Below are 5,487 nucleotides of genomic sequence, written 5' to 3'. Positions count from 1 at the left end.
TCAGACCCACGCGCCTCCCCACGCCCGCCCGCGCGAGCCCACGGGGGCAGGTGCAGGGTGCTTCCTGCCCACACGGACACGGCTGCCACGGCGTTACGTGGGGACACGCTAACAAGACGTGACGGGTTGTTTGGCCCCGATTTCTAAGATGGTCGTGAACAATTTAATATTTTGAGATCACTGTTACTATTCTTTAAAAAGTTTCTGGAATGACGTTTCTTAAAGAAGAAACTTCTAAGAAATATGCAATTCTGGGCTCCCATCGACCTCTAAAGAGACTTGGCCGGGAAGCTCCACATTCGGAACTGACACCCGCTGGCCACCTGCGGTTTGGTTCTGCATTTGCCCCGTCTGCACGAACCCACTGGCGTGAGCTGTCAGCGTGGGGCTCCGCGCATTCCGCCTCTGCTGGCTCAGGCTCTGCGTCTGTGTTCACCCTTATTCTGCTTTACTGCGGCTCTGACGCCTTAAAAGGGGAAGGAACCCCCCCATTTTAAATACTCGAGGACAGCTTGACACTGTGTCCGGCGTGGGTGTGCGCAGACAGACCACGTTTATAAACAATCCTCCACTGAGAAGCACCCTTTGCACCTCGGTGAGCTCTGTGCGTGGCTGTGGGGTTCCTTTGGCCTCAGGGCGGGTGGAGGCTACGTCCCCATTCCTGGCCTTTGGGTCTCCAAGTGACTTCCTTGGCCAGCAGGTGTGAGCAGGTGTGACATGAGCGTGCGTGAAGGAGGTGGCGTGGCGGCTTTCTGTGCACTCCTGCCATCACCGGGCAGGACACTGCTTGGCCCCACTGGCTCCAGGTGCACGAGGAGACGAGCTGGGCCTGGCCGGGCCCCCTGGGGCTTGGCCCCAAGGTGCAAGTTGGGTACAATGCACTAATCAATGACATCCTGAGTCTGTGAAAGTCTGGAATGTTCGGGACGGTGTGAAAAAGATCCAGGCTTTCTCCAGTCATGGGGAAAAGGAAGGACAGCTCTAAGTTCATGCGTGAGCCCCCAGAGAGGACGGGACGGGCTGCGAGGGCGGGGCCGGCCCCTGGGACCGAGGCTCGGCCCTGTGCTCGCATGCCGAGAGCCCCTGCGGAATCTCTGACGTGCCTCAGTTTCTACATCTGAAAAACGAAGAAAATGATGGAATCTCCTTAATAAACGGATTCGAGGATTAAATATGCCGATGCTCATAAAACAATTAGGATGTCGCTGGCACACCCCACGTGCTCAGCAAACAGCAGCTGGTGCTCTCGTGATTACTCAGAGGACGTGTGATCACCGAGTCGCGGCAAATTTAAAAAGTGACTTCGCTAAAACGCAGGAGGCGGCTCGTGTGCTGCCAACGTGAGCAGAGCATTTGAGCAGACATCGCAGCCGACTCTGGGGGGGCGGGGGACACACGCGCTGCCGCGCCCTCGCCCAGCGTGACGCGAGGTCGGGTCTCGCCAGGAAAGGGGAAAATGCCCTCCGGCTCCCAAACCCGTTCGTTCGTGTTGGACCCCGATCCAGGCATCGGTGGGAGCAGCCGTTTTCCACATCGTCGGGGAGCGGCGTGGACAGGGGGCAGGTGGCCGGCTGTCGTTTGCGGGGCGGACGCTGGCCCGCGTCCCGGCACCTCGCTCACCGGGACTGGAGCCCCGACGTGTTACCGGCCGCCGCAAACGAGCCTTCGAATGCACGAGTGACTGGTAAACTGTGATCTGCCGACACGGATTTCTTACTCCGATTTTTTTTTAATTGTGTTAAGTAATTCTTACCGCATGCTAAATGCCCCATGAATTCGAAGGGACTTCCAATTAAGATTGTGGATGCTTTTTGGGGTTTTGTTTTCCTTTCGAAGCAGAGGCGCTTGGAGGAAAGGATGAATAATATACGGATATTGATGTTCTCCCCAAATGAATGGATACAATATAATGCATTTCAATCAAAATGCCAATGAGACTTGTGTGATGGAGAGGGAGGTAGAGACTACCCTCACGATTTTATTAAATAAATGCATTTGCATAAGAAAAGCCCAGAATATTTAGAGGAAAAGAGACATAATAGAAAAAGATTTTCCCAACCATATGTCAAAATGTACTGCAAAATTATAATAATAGTAATTAAAAGAATTGTGTTGAGCTAAAAGTAGATAAATAGCTCTTTGGAACAAGCAGTCTAGGAGCCGAGCCGCGTGCACGCCAGCGCCTGGTGGAGCTGTCCCCGGCGGCCACGCCGTCCGCCCCTGCACACACGGTGACGGACACCCTTAGCCTCCTTCGCAGTCAGCCTAGGACGGGCACGCGAGTTGGTGGCATGTGGCGAAGCCACGTAAGGCACGTCTGGGCTCAGCACTGGAAACTGTGCCTTCACCCACCCCCCGCCCCGGCCCACCTCTGTCCTGTAGTGTCCGCCTCGTGGGCCATCTGCTCCAGATGGCGTCATCTCGAGATGGACAGGGCCCCGTGACCAGCCTCCGACGGCGCCGTGTGTGCCGAGCGCAAGCTTCTTATGCGACACCTGTGATTTTTAAGGCTTGTGTGTGATAACACAGCCTAACCTATCTCAATTTGTACAGGTGTATAATACGTACTAAGCCCTCCAAAGTTAATAAGGAGAGAATGGAAGTAAATGATGTGCTAATAATTAGCTATTTGTTTTGAAAGTGAGAAAATGTGAGATAGTTACCACGGACCATACGGAAAAATAAACTCCATGGGTTTCACATAATGAAGACAGATTAATCCCTCAAATACAGATAGACACAGGTCGAAGGCCATGGAATGAGTTCGTAAATGCCAATGAAACACCTACTAAAAAAAATGCAGATTTTTAAGATATTATGTAAGTAGTCATTTTAAGTAGAGCAAGAATCTAACATTGAAAAAAGATAATCACTCCAGAGAACACGTTTCCAAACCTGCAGACGTGCGGGCTGACACTGGTGCAAATGCCTCGTGTTCTCCAGAATCGCATTCCGCGGACACCGCGTGTCGCCTGCCTATGCAGCTCTCGCCGCCACGTTTGCCTCTACGCGACAGGTGGTGCCACCAAGCAGCTCCGTTTGTGACGCCGCAAAGGATGACGACGGAAAGGATGACAACGGAAAGCCACGCCCGCAGGGAGGCGGGGCTGCTGGGCAGCGCGGTGCCTGTCTCCCCTCGCTGCGATGCCAAAGTGCCACAGACGGTGCCTCGAAGCAGCAGAAGCGACTCCTCTTACAGCTCGGAGTCAGAAGCCCAAAGCCAGTGTCATGAAGTCAAAGCCAGACGCCAGCAGGGCGGGTCCCTCCTCAGCCCCGGGAGGCTCCCACGGCCCCGGTCCAGCTTCCGGAGGCGCCTGGGAGCCTCGGCTCTGCTGTCCCCCGTCACCCTGGACTCCGCATCCTCCGTCACAGCACCTTCTGGGACCCTGCCCCCCCCGCCCCCCGCCTCCCTCTTACACAGACCCTTGTCCTTGTAAGATCCCACCTCAGTCATCTGGGACACTTTCCTGTCTGCAGATTCTTTATCACATCGGCAAAGTCCCTTTCACCACATAAGGTGACATGGCCCTAGGTCCCAGGAATTAGGCCACGGCCATCTGTGGGAGGAACATCACTCAGCCCGCCTGGGGCTGGGACCACTCGCGGGGGGAGCCAGCACGATTCACCTGTGCCTCAGAAAACCCAAGCTTTGCCCACAACCTCGACCTGCCTCCCTCGTCGACACACTGTGGGCGTGAGCCTGCGGTCACGGGAGCCCGCTCCGGCGTGAACACGGGCAGGTCCAGGGGCAGAGGGATGCACCAGGGAACAACCTCCAGGGCCGGTGCGTGAAACCAGGGTTGTGTCTCCATGGCCCGATTTCCATTTGTCTACGACAGGTGACATTCATGTGAGGACAATGACGTCTGTGTCTCTGGCATCTCGCCCAACATGGAAAACAGCTACGAAATCATTTGCCATCAGCGTCCGTGCCACCGTGGTCAGAACGAGCTTCCTGCCCTGTGCCCTGTGGAAACGTCTGGGGTTTAACGCGGAAGAGCCCGCCCTGCTCTGGTCGCGGGGTACAGAACCCCCCTTTCTTTAGCGGGCGGGAGAGCCCAGCCGAGGCCTTTGTCTCTGGGGAGCGCGAGCGGGAACGGTGGCTGGCTAGGGATGCGGATCACGCAGCACGTGAGGCCACACCCGCCGCCTGTCCTTCCCCCATCCTGCCCGCTCTCCCACCCTGACTCCCGTCCAGGCTCCAGGCCCCGCGCCGGTCCCCACACCAGCCACACGTGCGGGGGGGACGCTCAGACTCCGTGTGCGCACACTGTGCCATGCATGTGTGTGTGTGTGCGTGTGTGTGTGCGCGTGTGCATATGTGTGTGCACGTGTGCATGTGTGTAAACGTGTGTGCGCATGTGTGCACACGTGTGTGTGTGTGTGCGTTGTGCACGTGTGCGCGTGTGTGTGCGCGTGTGTGTGTGTGTATGGCCGTGGGTGTGTGCGCGTGTGTGTGTGCGTGTGTGTGTGTGTATGGCCGTGCTAGTGGACAATAGTTCTGCTATCGATTGGGGGGGAGTCTAAAGAACAGTGACAGCCCTGCCGAGTTGTGCGCATGAATGGGTGACCACGGTGTCCTAAACCTTTTTCGGGCCCTGAGGTGACAGAAGGCATTCCTACCACAGAACGTCAGCCCGACTCCTGGGACGTGTGCCAGCGTTCACACGAGCCGACCCACAGTGCTCCCCGGGGAGCCGAGTGACGTGGTGCACTGGGACCCTGGGCGCAGAGACCCGTCCACGCAGGCAGAGAAGGGGCATCGCCTGGGGCAGTGGCTTCGTCTCTCGGCCCGAGGACGGAAACGTCACTCAGTCCTCTTGGCAGAACACGGGAAACTGTGCTGGAAACGCACGCAGCTGGCGGGGACCCCACCCAAAGTCACACGCTGGGCAGTGCTCCAGCCAGGGCAAACCAGGACACAGCAGGACATGGCCAGGACGGAGCAGGTGGCAGCGGCCAGCGTTCCCTGCAGAGCGCAAAGGGCCCCCGAGGTGGCTGGCTGTTACCCACAGACTGGCCACGGCCCGTTGGCCTCAGACCACCACACAACGTCGCAGAGTCCAGACTGGGTGTCACACTCGGATGGGGGCACTGGAGGGCACAGGGACATTAGACACGAGGCTTTAAAACGCCGCTAGGGTGAGGTCGGAGGCCCACGGAATTTAGCCACAAGCAGCAAAGAAAGTAAGAAAGAGTTCAAAAGTAGGGACCCACGCATGACAGTCTTTGTGACAGACAGGTAGATGACACGCGGACAGATGACAGGTAGAGAGATGACAGACGGGCAGACAGATGACTGACAAATGGCTCGCAGACGACGTTCCTCCACAAGCCGGGTCCTCCTCCGGGTGGGATGACCGAGGGCTCGGCGAGGCAGGTTCCTAGGACCGGCCCTCACGAGACGCAGGCGGGATCCGGGCACTGTCTGTCCGCACGGAAGACGCGGTCTACGACACGCTCTCTCCCCGGCGACCGGCGCGCGGG

This window comes from Pteropus alecto, unplaced genomic scaffold, assembly GCF_000325575.1.
Source record: "Pteropus alecto unplaced genomic scaffold, ASM32557v1 scaffold213, whole genome shotgun sequence".
Lineage (NCBI taxonomy): Eukaryota > Metazoa > Chordata > Mammalia > Chiroptera > Pteropodidae > Pteropus > Pteropus alecto.
Note: the sequence above shows the minus strand (reverse complement) of the source record.